This window comes from Thermobia domestica, chromosome 7 (genome assembly GCF_964235325.1).
Source record: "Thermobia domestica chromosome 7, izTheDome1.hap1.1, whole genome shotgun sequence".
NCBI classification, from domain to species: domain Eukaryota; kingdom Metazoa; phylum Arthropoda; class Insecta; order Zygentoma; family Lepismatidae; genus Thermobia; species Thermobia domestica.
The window spans coordinates 201,473,571-201,499,872 of NC_137460.1; the positions used below are offsets into that span (position 1 = coordinate 201,473,571).

The 26,302-nt window shown below is 34.1% G+C and overlaps 1 protein-coding gene across 4 annotated transcripts in view; it reads right to left on the reverse strand.

The window, feature by feature from the left end:
* Nucleotides 1-26,302, reverse strand: part of LOC145690656 (uncharacterized) — a 256,803-nt gene that overhangs the window by 140,339 nt on the left and 90,162 nt on the right. For 3 of the 4 annotated variants that reach the window (XR_014132253.1, XM_081765766.1, XM_081765764.1), the window contains exon 2: nucleotides 9,360-9,547. The gene's annotated coding sequence lies outside the window, so the exon portion shown is untranslated. Of the gene's footprint in view, nucleotides 1-8,908; nucleotides 9,064-9,359; nucleotides 9,548-26,302 lie in introns of those variants that run through there. The other variant, XM_081765765.1, reaches the window with a different exon arrangement.

Below are 26,302 nucleotides of genomic sequence, written 5' to 3' on the forward strand. Positions count from 1 at the left end.
GGACGGACCTTTTCAACTAACAATAAGAAACTAGGAACTGATACATGTATATAAACTTTTGTTCAGATCTGACACCTGCAAGTCAATTTGTACAGTCGTCAGTAAAATTTCTCATACATTTTTTGTAAATATCTTTGGAAGGATTCCACTTTGAAAATCAACACTCTTTAAGCCAAATGAGAGATAGGAAGATGGAGCAAGTTCAGACGGTAAATAAGTCTAGACGAACCGGTATGAACTTATCTAGGAGCATCAACAACCCTACCTACATATTCAGAAATTAATTTAGAGAAACATCCGCTCCTTTTATGTTTCATAATAATTCTCAAATAATAATAAAAGATAATTCCTCTTGTATCTTTTCTTCCAGTTTTTCTCATGGATAGTACTCGGTTACTTCCAAGAACTGTCCGATGATTCCGAAATCAAATTACGAAATACATGCCGCAAAAACCAAATTCAAACTAACGTTTTAAAAAAATGCACTTACTCTATAATGCAATCTGCTTTATTTAGTTTTAATACAGTTTTATTCAATACCTTCACCTTTATCACTTGGCGAGAGGAAAGGAGAGAAAAAATAAGAGAAAATCCTAAAATTATAAACTTGAACATATCTTGACTGGGAAAAATCGCAATGTACTTACGTTTTGTTAAATCAAGTATTTAAGGATCCTTCAGATATTCAGCTATATCCCATTCCAAAAGCAGAGCATTCCAAACTATTCTACGTTTACTTTCATTAATAACAAATAAATGATAGGAAAGTATTCCCTATTTTAGAAGATACTTTTAATGTAGGCCTTCATAGTCACTGAAAACCGGAAATTCTTTTGCATTGTCAAAAAATTCCCATAATCAGAATCCGGATCATCCGTGCAAGATCAAAGCGGTGTAAGACTACGATGAAACCACCACAACTACTCTAGCGAAACAATGACCTTCACAAGGAAACAACAAACCAAATTTACAAATAAATTGCGGAAGTGATTTCCGCACGTATCACCCACCGATTTACTGTTAAATTCGCCTCTTTAAATTTGATTTTCATATGTGGACATTCTAATATATGTCTCTCTAAGTAACCATTTCCTTACAATTCAATCACATCAACGTTTACAGCAATCGAAGGTTCTAATCAACGGACATTATAGACTAGATACAGTAGTTCAGTTCAGTATCATTTAATGGAGTTAATAATTAATCACACCTCGTACTATGAATTAGATAGGATGTTAAGATTTGATTTTATTTTAGTTTACCGTCCCTTTCAGCAGCGAGGCTTATGAGACGTGGACCTACAACTTAAGAACAGGTGCAGAAATGGCCATATTAAACAAAAATGTCACTCTAATGTAAGGTAGCTAGAACAAGGTCCCGACGGGATTAAGCAGACCAGCCAACAATTTTAAATTGGGAACATCGTGAATATCCTTTGTCATATTGAGTTCCGTCACTTGGAGACTAGTTTTCCCCCATGGTCACAAAGCTAAGTACTGAGCAGTCTTCAATTATCTTATTCGAGTCGTAAGAGGAATAGGGCTACGGAAACTGCTGATGTTAAATGAGCTAAAAATGCATATCAAAGAAAGAAAAAAAAAAAACCTGGGCACGCGAGTTCGCGGTGCATTACATCGTGTCCCGTGGGTTTAATCAGTTCTGTTTATTATTTTTTTTTTTTTCATAATCATTCACTTTCATTCATTATCCATCTCTTTTTGCCTAAAGGGCATGAAACGTTAAACTAGAAATTTAATTTCTGTTTCATTTAAAAAAATGCCTACGATATCTGTATCTATTATTAAGCTACTGTTGTCCACTACAGTTTAATAAGTACTAGTCTAGGCATACATCACACAAAGCCAATACTTAAATATTATCCACATTTCTCTAATTAGTCCACACGCTCTCGGACAAACAAGGATACCCTTGAAATTAAGCTGCAACTACTAAAGCATTCAAATACAAACACAAAGAATTCTTAAAATAAGTAACAAGAATCATGAAGGATAAATCTACCATTTAGCGACAATTGAAATTTCTAATAAAATTAGAATTGTTTAATCTTATTCCACACAAGCCATTTTTAACTTTAACTGATATCACTTAAAACTAAAAGTAATACAATTAGGTTAATATTATCATCCACACATATTAGTTCAACACTAATGTACGTACTATTTACGTCTAAAATCGATCAGGAAGAGTGCAAAGTACAACAGTACATCTAAGAATCAGCGTTCGCAGTGACGAATTGCTACAATTTACCACTTAATTGCAACTGAAGAGACTATGTCCAGAACAATACCAAACACACTATATTCACTTACAATTATGGAATAGGTAATGTCTAGCAATTAAGCAGTCATGGTAGTCACTATCACAGAGAACAAGCTCACATAACTATTTGGCATTCTGAAGTACAGAACAAAAATTTTCCCCGTCCAATGATACCGTGGATTTAAAAAGTTTTCAAAAGATCAAACTTCCATTGTGATCCGAACCTATTACAATACACACGAAGGGGAAACCTGCGAATGATTTCATTGAATAAGCAGGTGGAATTTTCTAATAGAGCAACACCTACGACGAGTTATTCTGTCTATGGCCACTCAAACGATCGAAGTCCATCACGCTTCAGTAACGATTAAAAAGAGGATAAACTTATGTCACTACATACATTGTGATCTCCTAAAACAACCAGGAGAAAGTAATACTCAGGCACTTTTGCCAACCCATTGCAAGTTCTGCATAGTATTTGGTCTAGGAATTAATTCGTGCGGGTGGACAAGAGATGGCGCAACGAACGGAGCGTCCCACAGTTCCGTGTATCCACACATGTGTTGCAAACCCCTGTCATCGCGTATCGTTCGTAGTATAGGGCAGTGGATTAAAGCGTCAACAACACCAGTTTGTAGTTAAGTGAACATGGCGCAATTTGTGCCTGATAAAGTGTTTTTGCGGGGTGTCCTGCTGCATTACTTTAACATGCAGAAAAGTGCGACTGAAAGTCATCGTATTTTGGTGGAAGTGTATGGTGACCATGCTCTAGCTGAGCGAACGTGTCAGAAGTGGTTTGCACGGTTTAGAAGTGGTGATTTCGGCTTGGCAGACCAAGAGCGAACTGGACAGCCAAAAAAATTTCAAGACGAAGAATTGACAGCATTGCTCGAGCAGGATTCGTGTCAAACGCAGGAACAACTTGCAGCAGCATTAGGCATTGATCAAACAACAGACTCCAAACGCATGAAAGCCATGGGAATGATTCAAAAGATGTCACATTGGGTTCCACATGAATTGAAAGACAGAGACGTTGAAAGACGAAAAACCATTTGCGAATTGCTGCTTCAACGACAGAGCAGAAAGGGGTTTCTGCATCGAATTATTACGGATGATGAGAAGTGGATCCATTACGAGAACCCTAAACGAAAAAAGGCCTGGGTGAAACCAGGTCCATCACAACCAAAACGAGATATTCACTGTGCAAAGGTTATGCTGTGCATATGGTGGGATATGAAAGGTATGGTGTACTATGAGCTGCTGCAACCGGGTGAAACTATGAATGGAGAACGTTATCGATGACAATTAATGCGTTTGAAGCAAGCTCTGGCCAGAACACGACCAGAATGGGAGAACAGACATGATAAACTTATTGTTCAACATGATAACGCTCGCCCACATGTCGCAAAACCGGTCAAAACCTATTTAGAAAATGTCGGATGGGAAGTTTTACCCCACCCGCCGTATTCACCAGACGTTGCTCCTTCGGACTACTACTTGTTCGATTGCATGAACAACGATTTGATTGGACAGCGGTTTACTTCTTCAGAAGATATCGAAACATGGGTCTCTGACTGGATCGCTTCCAAGGATGAGGACTTCTTTCGCCACGGAATCCGTACATTGCCTGACAGATGGGCGAAAGTGGTGGCTAGCGATGGACAATATTTTTCTTAAGGTATTTATGTATTTTGTGTTTGTACTACAGCTTCAATGTGTGCGTACCAACCGCACGAATTAATTCCTAGACCAAATACTATGAAAAATAAAATGAAATCTGCAATTGGACGTACCACGGATATACTAATTAGGTCTAAGAGACTATGAGTAATGAAAGTTACTGATTACGAAATAACTAACGAAGAAAGAATATGGGACACACCATCACCACAAAAAAACTGTTCATCACAAACTCTAAATACATGAGACCGAACTATGGACCCCTTGCACCAGAGCTTAGTGCTCTACCACTGAGCCACCTTGTCCAAAGCGATTTTAAATATTTAGCTCATGTTAAGCTTTTTGGTCCTTATAAACCTACCGCAAGTGCAACTGTCTAACTGTCGTTTAACACATTACAATGAGTGTGGGTTTATCAGTATGTTTCAACAATATTCCTAAGGTAGTCTCATAACCGTCATGTCATATTTTGGCTTTCTTTTAACCATTATCCTTCAGAAGTATAATTAAGTACAAATCTTACATACCAATCCAGCATACAGTGTGTCTCGTCCCCTGACATAGTGTAATTGTTATTAGTACGTTCCGTTATTTATTTATTATTATTCTGTTACGTTTTTTCAGTGTTTTTTTTTTTATTTATTTAATCCCAATAATATGGAAGAATCTCGCTAACATACTTATCAATTATAAGTTTCTACTCCCATCATCATCATATATTTCTTAAAAATAAAAAAAATGAGGCCCGCGATCGCACAATCCTAGATTACATTATGTTCATGGAATCTTCTGTTTCGTTCTACATTCTCATTCCACCAATAATTTCATTATCATTCGCCTGGCTTAACTTACAGGCATTTGAGTGGGATATAAAACGATAAATACCATTTTAACTTCACTTCTTTAAAATAGGACCAGAAAACAATTTCTAATGTGGGGCCGCGATAACTCAGCCATAGAGCACTCATCTCTGGTCCGTGGTGTGTCTAACCTAGTTAGCGCCAAGTAGGATGTGTTGACTGAAACTGCTGAAATGTTACAAATATTTTGCATTTCTACTGTAATAATACGAAACAATGAGAACGTCAGGCTATGTGTTCCTGTCATGATTAAAAGTGCCATGTGGGGTTCTGTGATAAACAATCATCACCGTTTTTTTTTTTTTTTTTTTTTTTTTTTTTTCGGAGTTCTTCCCGTTTCTTCAAATCCTCTGCATTCTACTAGTTCGTTCATTTTCAGTGTCCCTTAGCATCAGAATAACATGAGATATTCAAGAAAGAAAAAGTTTTGTAAGTATTATAACAAAAGTGGGATTTTTCTTTTGTTATAATACTAATAAAATTCATGGATCAAGCTGTGTTTTTTAAAAGTTGACTATTTCACTACTGACATAATATGTGGATCTAACTTAAATATCACGTAACTCACACTTGCGCTCCCACTGGCAATCAAATGCAACATTTCTCGGTAGAGTAATAAACGACACTTATCTAGTTGGAAGTTTATTTATTTACTTTTTACTGAACACGCTTACTGCTCCCAGCTACAGTACAGTACGTAGGCCTATCATACAATTTACTTTGTGGAAGCGCTCTGCACAAGGTATGTTCTAGTCAATTACTGTAGAGTTCAGTGAGAACATTTCAAGACGTTCCAATCTGAAAAGTATATGGAAAACTCGAAACTCAACGTAACATACCTCCGATATAAGCTACTCTTGACTATCATTATCGTATTTGCAAGAAGTCAGGACCAAATAATAATATATTCCTATTGCACCTAACTTTAGGAAACTATTACTTGCAACACGTAAATTTGAGCAGGATTAGCTTTAGAGGTATATGTACTATCTTTGGAACAACTTAGATGAAACTGCTGAAATGTTACAAATATTTTGTATTTCTACTGTAATAATACGAAACAAACTTTACCTCAGCATACACTTTAATTTATATAACTGATTTCCAGTTTGTTTACTCTTTTGTATAAACTCACCATATCATAATATTGTTGTTTGTTGTAAAGGCCTCATGCATTTACTGAAAAAAATCAGCATAATAAAGCAAGATCCGAATGTATGCATTTTAGATTCATATTTACATTGCTGGAACGTTTCTCGAGGCAGTAATATTTGAAAATTTACGTCCTGTCCTTTTGTGCAGGCAATCAGTATTCAAAATATGATTACTGCAAAATATGCGAAGACATTATCAATACACCTATGTGAAGTTTTATGTTTAAATGCTACTTAATGCCTGTCTCTGAGTACAGATCCAGATTTTTACGATTCAGTGGAATCTTCGATGTTAATCCACAATCATGAATGAGGTAATTGGGGCGGTACTTAGGGCACGCGTGCAGTGAGACACTTTTGTTAGAGATAGGGAGGTTCAGTTAAAAGACTGGAGGGGGGTCCGGACCGGGTAGAGCTCTGTTAAGTGTGCCCTTGGTGCAAGCACAACCAAACTATATTACGAAAAATATTCATGAGTATTTGGGGGATCTGAACCCGGTAGACTCACGATGGTGCGCCTCTAGATCAACATGTACGAGAACAATGTTCTAAGACACACTTTCTACCAGAAAAATTTTGTCTTGAGGGAGAGCGGGAAGAAACAAATTATTTGCTCAAGGACGTCTCCTGCACAACAGTGACCTGTAATAGCAACTTAATTTTCCTTAGCTCCCAGAGGAAAAGCTGCCCAACTTGAGGCGTAGGAGAGAAGTGGAAGTATGCCTGGAAGAAACTGTTCTAAAATGCCAAAAATGATCGTAAATGAAGGTCTGTACTCACACCGAAAATTCTTTCCACGTCTCGTGCAATTACCCCAGTTATGCTGAATACAACGTAGTGAAAGTTCATAAAAGGATCGCAATAACAGAAAGAATCATGCGTAAACCAACGAATATGATACGGTGCACAGTCTACAATCGAAAAACCATGCGCACCAGAGATGAGCCCTCTACCACTACGCCAATGTCTGTGTGTTTGTTTGTTGTGGAATAGCATCCTTTACAGCACCGACACTAGTGAGATGGATAAAATGAAAATTTGAGTATAACGTCCCACAATTATGTCCTTTGAGGCTAAGAAAGACGATGATTAAGGCAAGTGAATGATGGAAGAAAAGGTAGAATGAGAAAGTGGGAGGAAACGAGAAAATTCATGGGTACGTTGTCGTCCACCACTAACTTGGCCGGGAATCGAACAAGGGACCACACGCACTAAGCCACCCTGCCCCCCGGTCTAAGATGGAATCCGAACTACAGTAACACGTTCAATGCTCTCCCACTGGAAATCGAACCGAGGACTAAGTGCATCAAATGCATGCTTCTAACCACTATGCCAGCGGGGAGGGTAACCAAGTCTAAGAAGAGGGATATGAATCTAAAAATATTCGTTTCTCAGAAGTACAGTTAGGGGTAAACTTTACAATAAACGATGCAGCTGAGAATCGATAAGCAAGATCGCTTTAAAAGGGTAGGGGTAGAAACGGGTTACCTTTAGGTTTGGGAAGTTCTGGCCCATTTTCATAAAATTAATAGTGTTATATCTAGTTTCTGGGTAAGTATACCAGCTGGAGCGGGCATTGTAAAATTAACCTCGGTTAGGTTACGTTTGGCTTCACTGAAATAAAAATATGTATTTTAAATTATGTTCTTCGTTTAAATTATTTTGAAAATAAAGAGAAACATTTAGTGACGGGAAGGTTCTAGAACACAGGTCCCTCCCCATATATGTTAGTATGTAAGTTGGTTCCTTCCTGTATCAAAGTTTAATATTTAATTCACATAGTATTGCCGAGCGAGCGTAAGCGAGTGAAGGCGGGTTAGAGCCCCCCCAGGGCACGTTGCTTTCTGTCTTTATTACAGCTCAATGAGAGCGGGGTCTGTGTTCTAGAACCTTGCCTTTAGGGACCCAAGTATTTGCTGTTTAGGCTTTTTCAGGAGACGAATCATCAAGAGAAGTGAATGGTTATAAAAACCAAGCAATGGAGTAACAATACGGAAGTAGCGTCCACAGATCCGATGTCCATCACAAACTCACATGGCCTAGGATCGAACCAGGGACCATTTGCACCACCGATAGGTGCTATACCATTCAGTCTAGATGCATCCCTTAAACTGTTCTAAAAATGAAATTTAACTTAATGTGCCATATTTATGTCAATTACGCTAAAGGAGATGGATGATTAATGAGAACGAATGACTGTGAAAGTAAATTTTTGTTCTCCCACGGGAATCGGACCCGGCACCATATATACCAATTGCGCACGCGCTGCACTAGTCTAGAGGAGAGGAGTTTTGCTTCGGGCCTGATTATCCGGATCTCTGACCACTGAAAATATATTATTGATAACAAATTAACGGAACCAGATATTTTATTTCTACGATAGATGGGAAAAACCGTAAGCAGCTGTACCGAAACTAACAAAAATGACAGTAACTCCATGCTCTATCTTTCTAAAATATCATTCCATCAATTTTTTTCTATTTCAGCTTTTCATTGTCTGACCACAATACGCCCCCCTATACATAAAAAAATACCACAGTTCACTAATAGTGGATCACTTTCCCAAATGTTTGTTTACGTCAGAAAAAGAAAAACACGATCCAAACTTAAGGCACATGTCAGTACACCATGAAAATAAGTGTATATCTTGGAAGCCTGCCCTAATTAGAAATAAATACATACATCACACAGTATATCATTCTTCACTGTCGCTAAGTACGCGAAATGCATATTAGTAACACTGTATCATAACAAAATACGTAATAGTCATTAACCTATTCACTATACCTCAACTTTGTTTTCGACCATTTTTTCCTACATCGATATTGCCCAAGACCCAAAAAAAAAAAAAAAAAAAAAAAAAAAATCCAGCTGTACGTAAACCTTATAACAATAAATTTCGTATTACAAATATCGCATACCGGTATCACTTACAATTGATACACAAGGAAATATATAAAAGCTTAATGTTGACTGTCTACATATTTCACAAACTTCTTTCGAATTTTTAAACAAAGTGGAAAGGCCATGCACCACCTCATGAAAGTTGGGATTGACACGCACGAATTATGTTGGTATTTTGCAGGTTCATCACAAGATGGCGTCATATGCAATAATAATATGAAAGATGCTACAATAATAAAGTAAACACAACGAAATACACTTAACGCCTTTCACTAAAATACAAATTTCAATTCCAAATACTTCAACATCAGAATATTTACATATTAAATGGTGCTCATATCAGACGCACACACGCATAGAAACGCCACCAAATACACTTTTGTATTAGTAATATATTTACTTCACACTGTTTTACGACTCACAACACAAAAGAGTAACATTTATCTCTTAAAATATGGATAGATAATATTAAGTCACTTACCCTTATTACTTTTTATTTATTATTCAAATAAATCTTTAAAATACTCTCCATATCACACTTCCTCCTCCTACAAACGTAACGTGAGGTTGGTGCGGTGTCTTGTATACCTCCGCCGTACGGATAGGATTTACACAGCATACAAATGATAGGGGGTGATCTTTGCGCGGCAAGAAATAGCGCGCTAAACCCTGGAAATAATAAACACAGAGTTATTAAAAGTGCATAAATAAATTATTTAGAATTGTAAATAAATCAAAGTATGTTATTTTTCACTGCTCATATGTTTCATTCACATATGAACAAGTACTGCAGCTTACCCTCATTACGTTCGTAATGAAAATGAGCTCCATATAAAACCGGAGGAAGTAAAATCGATATTGAAAACAAACATTACAGTCTAATAATTAACGAATGCAATAACTAAGTACAAAAATGTATGAATTCGAGTTAACTTACTTAGAAAAAGTTATCTCTACATTATTCAAACGAAGTATATTACGAAGGTGAAAGAGCGAAAATCAAAACAAAAATGTACGTGGAGGGGGAGATTTGACCTGCATCCTTTATTTTTCTCTATAGTGGTGGTGTGAGATGACGAGGAGGATGGGTATATGATGTTCGTAGGAAGTGATATATATATATATATATATATATATATATAGAGAGAGAGAGAGAGAGAGAGAGAGAGAGAGAGAGAGAGAGAGAGAGATAGAGAGAGAGAGAGAGAGTGAGAGAGAGAAAGGTGGTGAGATTTAAATTCGAGCATAAGACACCCTTTCCATCACCGAAACTATATCACTTAACAGTGGCGTACACAGAATTTCGTGAAGGAGGGATTCTATGTCCGAAGTTTATACTATTTCAGGTGTTCGTATACATATCCAAATATGGTAAATATTTATTTTTGCATATCTTACCATATCATGGATCTTAAAATCCAGAATCCCGCTTATGTATTCTGAGAGCAAAGATCGATTCCCAACAGGTGTATCGCATAATCTTATGGGTTGTGTTGCAAAATCTTGAAATTTTAAAGTAAATTTTATGCCATACGATACGAGAGACCTTTAAATCCGGACTGTGGACAACATATTTTATTTTTACTATGAGGGCTTTAATAATGCATAATATTTTTTTTTATGTTCGTGAATTTTATAATATATACGGTATACATGAACATTTATTTCGTAGCATTTTTCGCAGGAAGAGGCAAAGTTTGTTGTCTTTTTTATTTAAAAAGATACTTATACCTTTTGTCATTAAAAAAAAAAAGCTGAGAATAGGGAAAGGGAAAAGTTGTACATAGGGATCACATAGGCTAAAGGTTTCCTCATAGAGTACGATTGTATATTCACGACGGCTATCAGAAAAAAAAAATCTGTATTTTGTTGTCCACTTAGTATAGCAGGTGGAAACATATACGTATATACAGGATATTTCAAAAACAACATCGACAACGTTTTGGATACCACTCCTGACCTCGATATGACAAAAAGTATTGTGGTAAAAATCACATTCCACAAAAAAGTTATATATTTTAAATATTTTTTATACAGGTTAAAAAACCAAAAATTGATTTATTTCTTTATGTTTATTAAGTTAGAAGAGATCAGAAGTTTTCACCTATTTCAATAAATCATTGTAAATATACTAGCAACCCCCCCCCCCCTTTTTTTTACATCATTTAAATATTCACGTTTCCATAATTTAACTAAAGGTATATCTTATTTTGTAGTTGACAGGACTTTTGGTTAGCCAATGCTCTTGCCAAAATAATTTATTTACATTTGCTAATAACGTTATGGCTAACAAAATTTTAATATTACACCCCCCCCCCAAAAAAAAATAACACCACAGTATAGACCAACCTTTGTGCGGAAATGCTTCCTTTCGGCGCAGTGACGTACGGGGCTTGTGCCCCGGGCGCTGGATTGAAAGGGCGCAAAATTGGACAAGGGGAGCGTTTTGTCAGGGGAGCGCTGAGGTGAGTTCTTGCCCATGGCGACAACTAGCGTATTTGCATCGCTGTTTCGGCGCTATGACCAGTCGGAAATATGTACGAAAAATGCAAAAACAGCTATAACTCGAGAACAAAATGTCGGATCGAAGTCGGGAAAAGAATTGTTATTATTTTTAGTCGTTGATTTCATTAATGCACAGTTGGACTTTGCACAATGGTGACCCTCAAAGGAACTGAAGGATTCCTGGGGTATTTTATCAAAAGTTGAAAGAGGTAAATAGACGACAATCAGTACAACATTTCAAGGAATAAAAATAATTGTACATTGCTCAGGATAGAACACTGTTAGAATTCAAAAGAATCAGAGATACACGTTTATCTACTTTGTCTCAGTACAGAATAAATCCTTATATGAAGAAGTGGAATGAAATGAAATGTCTAACGTCTCACGGTTATGTGATTTAGGCTAATAGAAGCAGATGCAATGAAAAATGAAAGCTAATTATTGTGAAATAATCCATGGAATGAGAGTGTAGGAGAAAATTAGAAGTATCCGAGAAGACACAATGTTGTCCACAAAAAAAAAAAAAAAAATAAATAAATAAAAAAATTCATGATCTGAAATAGAACGAGAGAACCCTCACACCAAACATGAGCACTCTATCACTGAACTACCAAGTATTTCGCTTTAGAGGAAAAACTGGTTTCGATAGATGTATTAGTCCAGTAAATACTGTATTATAAATCAATATACAAAGAGTATTGACCCTCAAAGGGTGGAATTCACAGGGTTTTTCGTTCGGAAACAGTAAGTGCGGTCCTTAGTTCAGTTATTCTCAACTGGTGGGTCCAGTCCCTCCAAGGATCGCGGACAGATTGTCGGTGGGTCGCCCTTAACGTTGTGGGCCATATGGGACTAGCAAAAAGGGAAAATTTTTGTTGAAAATTAGTAAGAATCACTGTTGCAGTTTAATTCTAAGGAAATGCAAATTGAATGAATAACGTATAAAGACCTCTAAGGAACAGGGTTTACAAGTCTTAAGCATTATTAGTCGTATCATGGATAATGAAGTGATTCAGATCGTTTTCTAAGTGCGAATGGACGGTGAAATAAAATTCTACGATACCGAAATAAAGAAGTTCATATCCAGATGACAAACACGTAGTGGCGGAGGACTGTGTCGAGGAATGGTGCAGGTAATTTCTATTCATATCGAAAATCTGTATCCAGTTTCCAACTCTGTTTTCAGTTTTTGGCTTATAAGTCAGGAACTATTGAAGCACAAACGATGGGGTTTGATGCACAAACGATGCACTAACGAATGATACTAGTTTCGTCGTTTTAACTTTAGGTCGGAGGGCCAAGTTCACGCTGGCTCCCTACCAGTTTTTCGCTCAAATCTCCGGAACTAATTACGCACAAACGATGGGGTTTCGTGCACAAATGAGCACAAACGATGCACTACCAAATGGCACTAGTCCCATCGTTTGTGCTTCACATGCGGGAGAAATGCAAACATTTTATTTCGAAAGAAATATCGAAAATTTGTATCCAGTTTCCAACTCTGTTTTAAGTTTTTGGCTTATAATTCAGGAAATATTGAAGCACAGAAGTAGTTCTTGGTGGAGAATGTCCACATACTTTCGCCGCATGTGTCCTTTGTTATAACAATAGAAACCTATTGTATTCGTAATAGTGAAGCACCAGTGGGGCGCCGGGAGACAATGGGTAGAGAGTATAGTGCTATAGAAATACACGATTGTTTAAATGACATATGATGACAGGTAATGGTTGTTGTACTATTGTATGTATAAAAGTCACACAAAAGAGAATAATAAAAGATGTCAAAGTTGAAAAGATAAATGATTTTAAAAAACTTTGGAAAACTTGTTGAACAATGCTAGCTTGTTATAAAGAATAATAAAAGAGAAACCTTGCAGCTGTATTTTTTTAAAATAATAAAAGAGAAACCTTGGGAAAATCGTTGAACAAGGGTATAAAGAAATAATAGAACTATAGAATACTTTGCAGCTGTATGTAAAGAATAATAAAAGAGAAACCTTGGAAAACTTGTTGAACAATGCTAGCTTGTTATAAAGAAATAATAAAAGAGAAACCTTGTAGTTGTATGTAAAGAAAAACCTTGCAGGTGTATGCGTTAAAGAATAATAATTTAAGTGCTGAACAATAGTGGATTGTTATAAAAAGACTTTTTAACCCGGTGGCGGTGGAAACGCGGACGCGGGCGGGAAGGCGCGGGGGCGCGAACGGAAAATACACGCGTGCGCGGGCGCGAGCGCGTGACGTCATTTGAAATTTTTATTTAAATAATGGTTTTAAAAAATAGGCATGTATAGTTTTGTTAGCGATGGAGAACCGTCAGTTTGTAGAAGACGTTGATGTGAAGCATAAGTTAGACGGTGAGAATGAATATCCAGATTCTCCAGATTGTACATTTGATGAAAATGAATTAGAAAGATATGAAAACGATAATATAAAAGTTTATACAAATGATAGTGAGGTTGGAATAGATAATGAAGTGTATGAATTTTCGCAAGATAACTCAGATTTTGAGGCGGAATCAAATGACGAAGTGGTATCAAATGTGGATACGCCGCCATGTTCACCTGATTTATCAGAATTAAGTTGGAACTGTGAATGTGGTGTTAACTATGTGGATGTGAACTGTGTAAGAGATTGCATATTGAAATGGAAACCAAATGACTATTTAATATGCTATGCATGTTATTGGCATGATACATGCGAATGGTCTCATGAATGTTTTTATTGTAATGACGACGTTTTAGACATTCGTGTATGGTCTGTGTTAGTGAATCCTCGTGTACAAGAGGAATTATTTGACATTTATGCAGAAACACATACAGTTATTACACCATTAACAAGAGATTATTTTAATATTACATTTGGTGAACTATCAGTGGATGTGAATGTACGAAAAGAACTTTTAAGTATTTTTCTTAAAAAAGACAGATCGAACGACTATAGTGAGGTGTGTTAAGAAAACGTACTGTAGATAATGTATTTCGAAAATAATTTTTGTGTATCATGTAATGAAGAACATATTAGTGAAGTTTGTGTTTTAAAAACTATAAGTGCATACTTACGCTTTAATAATAATATTTCTTGTGAACAATGTTTGATGCATCTTGAACATGAATGTTTATTTCATCATGATATTGGAACTTTTGCTGTAGGATATTTATCCAACGATATAACTCTTATTGATTTATTTGAAGTGTTTGAAGAACACCATAGTGAAATTTCAAGTATAAACTTTACATGCAAAGTGCGTGATTGTTTAAAGAACACCGAATTTGTTGGACAAATTATACCATTTTTCTTAGAACGTAAACATAAAATTTCACCATGTGTTAATGAATACATTATTGACATACAAGGTTTTAAGATTTCAAATAATGAATTTATTATACGTGAATTTTGTTTAACTGCGTGTGATGATACAGTAAATTTGCATTGTTTAATAAAATCACCAGTAGAATACAATGTACTTCCATTAGGTTGTCAAAAACAAATTGAATGGTTAACATTAAACTTACATGGATTAACTTGGAATGATAAATGCGGTTATACTGTATCACACATACGTAACCTTATATATCAACTTTGTAAACAAGATGCAACCTTTTATTGTAAAGGTGCAGAAAAAACACTTTGGATTAAAAGTATTTTTGCACTAGCTAATGTTATTGATTTGGAAAGTAAACAGTGTCCACCATTAAACACAATGCAAGCAAACGTATTTAATGATTATTGTGCTTTTCATGAACAAAATATTAAACTTGATAAAAAATCCGGATGTGCATTTCGTAATGCACAACAATTATGTTATTGGTGGAAGTTTCAACGTACTATAACATTAACTAATGCATTTGGAAAGTTGTAAAAAGGATATATGATATGTTCTTGTAAATAAAAATACAAGATTTTAAATTGTAAATAAAAAAATTTTATTAAACTAATTTACTTGTTTTTCTTTTTCATTATATTGGATACATGATTGAATACAATTTTATCATTTTGTTTAAGATTATTTGTTTTGAACAAATTTAAACATTCGTTAAAGCTTTTCTTTCGTACAATATGATGCAGAAAGTACAACACAAATTGTCCACACAAGATTGAATTATCATCTTGATATGCGGAACTATTTGTAAAATATATTTTACAATTTTTATTTAAAAAAGTTTTTATTTCTTTTGGAAATGGTAATGCTAGGCTATCGAAATAGTATCCTCTTTGATTTTCATCAATGAATACACACACCCAATGTGTTCCACTTGAAGATGAATTGCTTAAATTTATAATAAGTCCAGCCGGTGGTTGCACAGTTTTTGGTATTCTATCAATAGGATAAATGCCATGTACATTTGCACCAGTAACTTTATCACGAAGTAACACTTTTATTAAATCATCCGTGTACATAACTTTTGTTTTTTAAATTCACATCACTTCACTTTACTTTATACGCGTATATGTTGGAAGACCTAGTGGAGTATATGGAATATTTTCATAAAACGAAATAACATGTTTAAAATATTCATGACAGATTTTTTTATAACTTTTCCAATAACGATGAATGGTGCTAACACATAAAAAATACTTTTGAGAAACTTCATAGTATGATACCTTGCAACTCTGAATAATCAAGCACAAATATTACAATATACAATGTTTAACGCACGTTGTACCAGTAGGACACATGTAATTCATATGCTTAGAAGTGAACAGTTATACTTCTTTTATTAAAATGATACTTTTAAAAAGTATTATCAGTATATATATTTCTATCTTTATCAATTTGAATTAAAGAATCAAACTGAGCGTAAACAATACATGTTATAGGCTCAGTTAAATTTTCAGAAAAGGAAACTTTAACATTTACAGGCGCATCACGCACAAGGTCCCAAGTGCAGTCATCTAATGTTGCTGTAGGTGATAGAATAAATGCATAAAGAGTATAGCCGTGTGGATATTCTTCAGGAGTAATAGTATGTGCATCATCTTTATAATATAAACCAGTACCGGAAAACAGAGAATGGTAACTTAGAAGGTACAAATTGTTTTTAAAATCGGGGGTGAGGGGACTGGGAGGAAAAGATTTTGATCCAACTTGTAGCTGCAGTTTGTTAACGTTAAAGTGTTGAAAATGAAATGGATTTAGTTCAGATTTTCCATTAAATGCCGAATTGGAAACAAACCCGATAACAACACCTTTAGGTACGTTACCCAGAAAAATATTATCAAGATTGTATGAATTAACGTTTGCAGGAATAGTATACGATCTTGTTTGTACTCTTGTAAGGGGATATTTTGCTGTTTCATGATTCATATTAGTATTGATTTCCATTGCCAAATGAGGTGCAACATCAATGCGACGTATATGTAGAGTAACATCTTCAAGTTTTACTTTATAAGAAGTATTTACAGGTGATAATAAACAAAAAGCATCTTTACTACGATGTAATTTTATACGAAGACCTACTTTATTTACAAGTGCTCTTGGTAATCCAGCAATATCTGTATACAGACGACCATACATTTCAAACGATTTACTATTTTTAATATAATTAGCACGTTGTTGAAAACCTACATTAGCATTACCTATGGTATCAAATTGTTTAGCGGTATCTTTATACCACATACCTAATTTCAAATGTGTATCAGAAGCATCACGGGAATAATTTAATAATGTTTCAAGGTACGCACCACGTGTTACGCTTGGAATATCTTCATTAACTGGTTTTACAAAAACAGCATCTGTAAACTCTGTTGTATTTTCATTTATAAATCCCAGTAAATGTTGCAATCCGCGTGTCATTCCAATAACACAAAAATCTTTTAATTTTAAAGAATGTCTAATTCCAACTTGATTTTTATTTTTATAATATTTTAACATGCGTAATTCTTCAGGAATCATTTCTAAAATGGATGTAATAGAAGTATAGTATCCTGGTGTAATATCAACATGTACAATTTCAAGTTCATCATTAACGATGGTTTCAATTACAATTTTTTCATTTTTACCTACATTATAAAAACTAAAAGGAACATTAAGTTGTGTTAATGCAACATACCATTCTCCTTCACTTAAGTGAATAGGTTGTGCTAACTTTACTATAAATGAAGAAGTTGTATTATCAGTAAAAATTTCATTACTAGCATTTGAAGGAAGAGTAACATAGAAATCATGTTCTATCATTGAACTCATTTTGAAGACTGAACAGAATTTGTTTTAATCCATGAATTCATACTTGATGGATATCCCAACCACTTTACATACATCATATCTTTTTTTCGTTTTAGTACTTTTTCAATTAAAAATGTTTTGTTTGAATTTACATTTACTTTTTGTAATTCTTCTGTGTAAAATATTCCTTTAATTTCCTCATCATTCCAATCTTTTAATTTATATGTAATAGGATTTGTCGGAATACATTTATCAACAATAAAAATTTCTTGTGACCATTTTGGTAAATATCCCTTTTCTAATTTATGTTTATATTTACTAACACGCACATAATCACCAGGGTGAAATTTACATGTTAATTTGTTTTTATTCGTTTTATCACCGTACAACGTATTCAAAACTTGATCAACATTAGAGTAATTTACATTGGCTGGTGCCATTTTAATACTACTATGATACGAATGATTATAATTTTTTACAAATTGATCTAAGACATCTATATAACGGTATGTATTTTTAGCCGTAAAATAACGATACAATTTTTCTTTTAATGTCCTTATAAAACGTTCAGCTAATGCACATTTAATTTCTGAATGTACACTGTAATGATTAATTTCGTATTCTTTAAATAAACGTTTTACATGCCGATTATAAAATTCTGTACCTAAATCCGTTTGTACATTAAACACAGGTAGTTTAAAATTTTTTAAAATTTTTTTGATTGCTTTTGCCATTTCAGGACCTGTTTTTGTTTTTAAGGGAACACAATACGCATACCGTGAAAAAATATCAATACAACATAATATATACTTATAATTTTTGTTATACTTTGCAATATTTTGCATATCTGCTAAATCCATTTGTAATGTTTCATTTGGTGCACTAACATAATATTGTTTACGTTCAAATACTTTACGTGCTGGTGCATGTAATGTATATGCATCTTGAGATGCTAACCAATTTTTAATTTTCTTTTTTGATAATTTTGTTTTTCCTTGTAATGTTTTAATACTTGATAAAGAAGCAGGATTTGTATAATCATAATATAATTTTGACAATTTTCCCATTTTTATTTACATTTTATATTCTTTCCAGTTTTTAAAAATATTTGTTACTAGTGTTGGACTTTGTGATTTTTTAACTTTGCTATGTGATTTCACTATAGGACTAGAAATAAATTCACGTGGTACATTAAGATCATCCAATAAATTTTTAAATTCGTGAATGCCTATAGGATTTCTTGAATATTTTCGTGTACGAACAACATCATTTATTAAATCAATAATATTAGAACCTGGTATTATTTTCCCTTGAATACGTACTGTTCCTGATTGATCCCAATGAATTTTATCAGAACTTGTTAACTGTTTTAATAATAGATCTGTTTTCCTTCGTTGTGTTTTTGGTACTGATTGTAAAATGTCTGATACAAAGGGTAAAATAGAATTATTTTTTTCTTCTTCTTGAGATAATAATGATGATGATGATGTTTGAGGAACATCTTTTTCAATAATAGGTAATGTAATTGGATTTTGTGAAACTGATGAAGTATAATTTAAATATTGTTGTAATGCTTGCTGATACAATTTCCATTTTTCTTCAATACTAAGATTACGACGTTGTAAAATACTATTCATTTCTTCATCTAAACGCGATTGATGTGAATCTATTGATTTTATATTTGCATGCATTTGTTGCATTGCATTTTCAGGCACTAATATCATTTTACGAAATTCCGACATACTTATCTTCCAAACAAACTACTTGCTACTGCACCAAGTAATGGTCCTAAAATTAATGGTAAAAATGCCCCACCTTTCTGTAATAAAATTTTCTTTTTCTTATTAAGTGCTGTACGTTGCGCAGATAAAGCACGCAAGATCTTTTTATGTCTACGTAAACGTTGCTTCTGACGCGAATTCAACGGAATGTTTCCTTTTATTGTGTTTTTAGCAACTTGTGAAATAGTACGTATTAAATCACCAGATGCATGTCGTATAATTTGTTTTCGCTTTGCGCTTTTGCATTTGCACAAAGCACGGAGAGTATCAAAGTGTTGTTTCACCTTCAACATCTTGAACTAAACTAAACGTAAACGACTGAATTACTGTCTTTTACATTTGCATATACATGCAGTGTTTCATTAGGAAAAATATTTGTACGTAATCGTAATGCATCATTTGTTTTTTGAGTCAAGTCAAATAACAAATAAGTGTGAGGTTCACGTGTTACATCTTCGAACACATTCACAACTTGTTTACTATATCGTGGCATAATTTGTCTTGCTAAATATTGTATTTGTAATTTATCACGAGGATTTTTAAATACTATAATATAATGTGCATTTAAACTTATATCACGAGCATGTTTTCCTTTTGGAAATAAATTTTGAACAATAAATATTACTGTTAATTTTTTATGATGTGCATATTTTGTAAATAAGTTTGCAACATCACCATTGGTTTCAGACATTAAGTCATCTAATATTAATAATGAATTTTCTTGTATTTCAAAATTATTCATATCTGGAATTCCTTCTATAAATCGAATTTCTGAACTTGCATCTAAATTTGGTATGACTGCACCATAACACCAAACAATTTCATTAAATTTCATAGTAAACATTTGATCACGTTCATTTAATAATCGATTTACAAAACATGTTTTACCGGCACGTGAAGGACCAGCAATTAAAATGGTTGATGGATGTTGAAACTTTAACATCTTGTATTAAACTGAATGCATACAATAGATACTTTACTTTATATACACTCACTCACATAATTAACAACATAAATTAAAAAAAAATTAAAAATAAGTTAAACAATAAATATTAAAGCTTGAAATGACTAGAATATGAATGAATGACTAGAATAAATGAATGACTAGAATGAAATGTATACTTTGGTTTACAATTTATAAGTTTGCACAGCAAACGATGGAATAAATAAATAAATAAAATAGTGATACTCTAATGTTAATAAATAAATAAATAAATAAATAAATAAAAACAATCACTTATAAGCCAAGCTAAAATTATTATTGTACATATCCATGAGGTAAACTTTTTGTCTTTGGTATTGGTTCGTCACTTTGTGTATCGTCAATACGTTTACGTTTTTTGTTTACCTCTTGGTGTGTTTTTGTCTCTTTACGTGAAAAGATAGTGAAGCCCTGTTTCCGCACAATACTATTTGGATTTTCTATAATTGTACAATTAATATTTCCTGTCACTAATCCATAGAAACTCTCAAAGTTTATTCTTTGAGAGGTCCTATCATTTAGTGTAATTCCCCGAATTTTGAAAATATTCCGAAATTCCCCTGCGGCATTTTTAAGCCGCATACTATAATTTTTTGGCCCTAATCCTATAAATGTTACAAACTCCCACCCTTCTTCAATTTCATCAGTAAGATCACCCAAATAGCTTCCAAGCTTCAACGGAGGTTCCCTATCTTTTTTACACGTAAACATAATACTGTCTGTGTCACAATAAATTATGTCTTCAGGTCCTACAGTCACAAGTAAATCATATAATTGTAGCCTGGCCCATGAAGTAATAAAACCGGCAAGGACAACATTGGAAAATTGCAGAGGTACATTTTCGGTTTCCAAGTCTTTATATGTTAGAATAAGATGTTCATCACCAACTGGAATAACACTATGAACCTCATATCTCGGTGTAGCAAGGTACCTATGGAACTCTGCCCCACTATCAATAATTACACACTGTGTCATATCTGTACGTTGTCCCCATTTTCCGTATAAGGAATTGAGGTACAACTTCGCGCATTGTCTAAGTCCAGGGTTCGACCTAATATTATCTTTATTTAATTTTATGCCTTCGTGAGCATAGTAATCGTCAATATACTTATCTTTGTCTTCTTCAGTTTTACACCAAGCAGGATAGCCTGAAGCTTCCTGCTTCATCTGAAGAAACGTATTCACATAGTCCCGGAATAAACTAGGTGAATTCCGATCTTCAGAACCCATGAGTTCAAATTCCCATATTTCATAAATTTTGACGATTTTATAACCGTTTCCAAGAGCACGGTGAAGCTCTGGTGTACAAAAAGTTCCAGTTAATGCACGTTCAGTATCACTATGTGTGCAATTATCAATAGTTTCTCCTTCCATACATAGCCTACAAAGTCCAAATATTAATCGGCTTTGCGCTACATACGGTAAGATGGGAAAAAAGAGTTGTTTAGGAGCCAATACAGTACATTTTACAATCCCATGAATTTTTCCCACATCTGGGAAAACCGGCCCCTTATGTACCTTAGGTGCCCCCACCGGAAGAGGTTTCCTTGCCATGACGTAGGGGTATAACGATGTAATATCATAATAAAGAATGGATTCATCGTCCGCACAATTCACATAAGAACGAAATACTTCAGTACGGCCTCCGTTGTAGCAACTCTTAGGAATAAGAAAGTCGGCAGTAGTATCACATTGTTCTTTAAGGAACTTTTGTAAATCTACATCTGTGCGTACTTTATTATCCCAAGAGCACTCCCATATTTCATACAAATTCATTTTTAGAATTTCTGTGAAATATTTTCGCCGGATTTCCGTATGTTCGTACCTTTTTTCAAATGTGTTGTACGGACCATGTGCATTATCTATTATGGCATTACGGTTATTTGGAAAACACGTTTTACAGGCATGCCAGTAACATCCCATAAATTCGAACACGGCATTAAGCTCTGCATTGTATCCGTCAACATTATACCTTCCAAAAGATTGTTCTCCGTTTCGTCCAGCATGCTGGATTTCTATACCCATTTGGTGTTCCATATACTTTAGCCATTTCATTGCTTTTTCACTGGTTTTTGTTTTATAATGGTACCCCAAAGGTGGTATAACAGAAATACTTTCTTCTGGAAGATATGATGTACGATAAGTTTGCATGGCTAAACTTGCAATCGTAGACGATACTAGAAAACATTGTAATCCACCCGTTTTCTCTTCTATGATATTACTAAATTTAATAACAGCTTCTGTGAGAATTCTCACATCATTTTCACAGTACTCCAGCATTTCCTTTTGCAAATTAAATTGCTCTCCCAATTGCACCCGTTCTTGGTGCCATCCCTCCAACCGCTTTCTTTCTTCACCAGTTCGCGATTCAGGATCATAGTACTCTATTCCCGGATATGGTCCTACATAATTTTGGTTTTCTACTGTATTAAACAAATATGGGAAATCTCCCTTCTTTAAATTTTCTGAAAGGCCTAACGTTTTAGGTAATTTTGATAATTTTACACCAACAAACAAATAACTATCTCTAAAAATGATTTTATTATGAATAGAAATACTAAAAATCTTTTGACCCTGGATTAAAGTTTTTGGAATGATATGCTGGGACTCAATGAGAGATCTCAAACAGAAAATGTTATCAAATCGGCTACCATTATGACTTATGACACATACTTTACTAAATAGGGGTCTATCTAATAAAATATGTGTAATAAATTCATCAATGGTTTTAAAAGAAAACGAGCGGTTACCGTTTTCATCACCACATGTACTGCAGGCCTCATCAATGCCTGTGTTCATACATTTATGACATACATGTCTAACGCATACCAAGCAAACAACGTGTTCCCGCTCCCCACGCTCATTTTCCGGTTTGAGCATGGTTTCTACGTCATAAACAATATAAAGAAACCTCTTGATATGAGTAGGTTTTACTTTCTTCACATAACATGAGTGACCTTCCTGTACATGTTCACGACATGTAGTGCAAAAGTATTCACCACATGTATGATCAGATTTACGTGTTCTTAAATCATAGAGTGCATTACAGTTGATGCAAACTTTCACATATTCACACATATTCTTGCCAATTTTATTACCTTATAAGTGATTGTCGAAACACTCACCCCTAGTAAAATATCTATTGCATGCATTGCATTTCATTTTATCCATCGTAACATCTACTTTGTGCATATGTTCGCAAAATGAACACATTAACTCACACTTATGATAACGATTCAAACCTTTAAATCCTTTTAAACAATGCAAGCAATACTTTTCTTTTCTTAAAAATGACGTTATAGTACGAATAGGACGGAAATGTCCAATACTTCCCCTTTCATTGTAATAAATATAAATGGGTTTTGCATCTTGTAACTCTGGTCTTTGTACTTCTGTTTCCGGATAACGTACTCTAAATTCACGTTTCCTTTCGGGTACTTTTTCATAAATAATAATTTGATAATTTGGAGTTAAATGTTTCTGAAACAATTCAACGTCATTGAAATCGCAACCATCTTTAACGCCAACACCTGCCTCAGTACAAAGCTTAATTGCTCTACCTTTTAATGTATCTCTAGTTGGATCTGTTAAATTACTCAAATTTTGACGTGTTTCGGTATGCTTTGCTATACCCCAAGCAATACTTTTAGGTAAACAAAGTTTGTCATTATCGGTTCCCGGAAGCTCAACCAAATGTTGTACTAAAAATTCATTTAAAGGTAAATATTTGTTTAGTGTGGAATTATTATCTCGTGTTCTTCCAGCACCAAACATCGAATTTACTATATGAAATCGAAAGAGGACATGATTACCTAAAAGGAAGTCTTCATTACTATTTAACACTCTAGTAATGGAAGCTAAAACGGACTTAGCAGAAATATCTTTGCGGCGTCTCCATGGAACATACATTGCTTTTTTATCCTTACTATTGGACGAATCAATGTACATTCCAACAAAATCGTTAGGTCTCGCATTGTTTAGTACATTATCCAATGCGAAGTTCATTAGGTTTTCAATATAGGCCACAAGATTTCTAATTTCTTCATTTCCCATTGGCCTTACCGCAATTTCATGTCCCACCAAGTTAAACTTAGTGAAACTTTTTCTGCTTTCATGTACTACTTCGAAATTACCTTCCCCTGTATTTTGAACATCTGTATGTCCGCTACGTTCACTTGGAGGAACGTAACCGGAGGTGCTTGGCTGTGGAGAACCCATTCCGTAACCACGAGTATCCCGTGAACATTGTACACTTGATACCTGTACTTCATTATTTACAACATCCACAGGATTTTGTCCATTTTCACATAACTCGTTTAATAAAGCCTCCACATAATCAGATGTTCCAAACTCATCGGAATTTACTAAAACTGCGGAATTTTGATTTGTTTGTGTACCATCTGCTGCTTCATTTTCTATTTGTTCATTAATAATTTCATCAATTAAATTAAAATCTTCTTCTTGAAGTATGTTTTCCAAGGGTTGACTTTCTTGGTGGACCGAGGTTACGGAATTTTCAACAGATGGCGACACATTATTATGAAGCAAAATAAAACGCGATCCATAATTACAAAATTCGGCTACCTCTGCTGCATTCATCCTATCACCTTGTGAGCAATTAAAATAATTAAAATGAATGAATTTATCATATGCCCACTGGTACATGATTTGCTCACGGAAAAATCCCTGTGCAAATAACTCAACAATGTCTGCACTAGACATTGCATATTGCAATATAAGTGCTTGATTATCATGATAAAAATTAAAAAGAGCTGATAACAAGGTATCATACCTTTCACTGCCACGAAATCCTTGACGTTGCTTATCCATAATACGCCACCAGGTCTCCAACACGCGCTCCTTCGTGTTCAGGCCTTCTATGACACCAGCCAGGTAAATTTCATCAATTTCGTTAAACTCGTTTACGTATGATGCACCGAGAAATTCCATCTGTAAAATATAAAAACAAAAATTAGTTTACATTAAAATAAATACAACAATATATAAAAATATAGTGTTATTCAGTTAACAATATTATTTAGTTTCCTTCTAAGAAGCTCTACTTATTTTTTTTCTGTTAATAGAACACTCATAGAGTGTGATCATTATTAAAATTCGGCAAGAACTTCGTTGTTAAAATAGAGTGTGATCATCATTAAAATTCTGCAAGAACTTTGCTGTTAAAATGCAGTGTAAACATTTTTAAAATTCTGCAAGAACTTTGTTCATAAAATAAAGTGTGAATCTATTAAGAAACATGTTTTGCACAATGGTAAAACAAATTTCGTTTGTTTTAAATAAAATATTATTGTAAATATTTATCACATTACAATTTTTAAAAATAATACTTTATATACAAATATTTAATCAAAGTATAAAAAACATAATCATTCAAATATGTATAGTATGTAAATATACTTACGATGATCTTCTATGTAAATCTGTTGTGTATTCTAAAGTTGAGATAAAATCAGGATTTCTTCCTTACTTCCTTTCTTCTTCTTTTGTTTTTTCTTCTTATCTTGTTTTGAATTTCAACAACTGCAACAATACAGTTAATATTACTACTCTTTTGTAAATATAATATTTTAATATTTCTTTTATTATATGTTTCTATGAATTTATTCACTAACTAAGTAAATATTGTGTTGAAGGTACGGTTACCAGCATACATATGATAATATTTCCTTTGCAGCGGGGGTATATATACACAATGCCTAACAAAAAAACAATAAAACCAGTTTAAACCTGTTTAAACACCTGCAGCAAAGCAAACAAAAGAAATTCCTAGCACTACTAACAAAGGAATTTTTTAAACCCAGTAACATAAGGTACAAATTACATCATATTGTGTAATATCACTGTTACTAAATTTAAAATATGTTAAAGCACCTGTGTACGAGATTACAAAACCAAATGCGTATGGGTACGAGATTACAAACCAAATGCTTTTGGGTACGAGACTACAAACTGTGTTGTAGCCTATACAG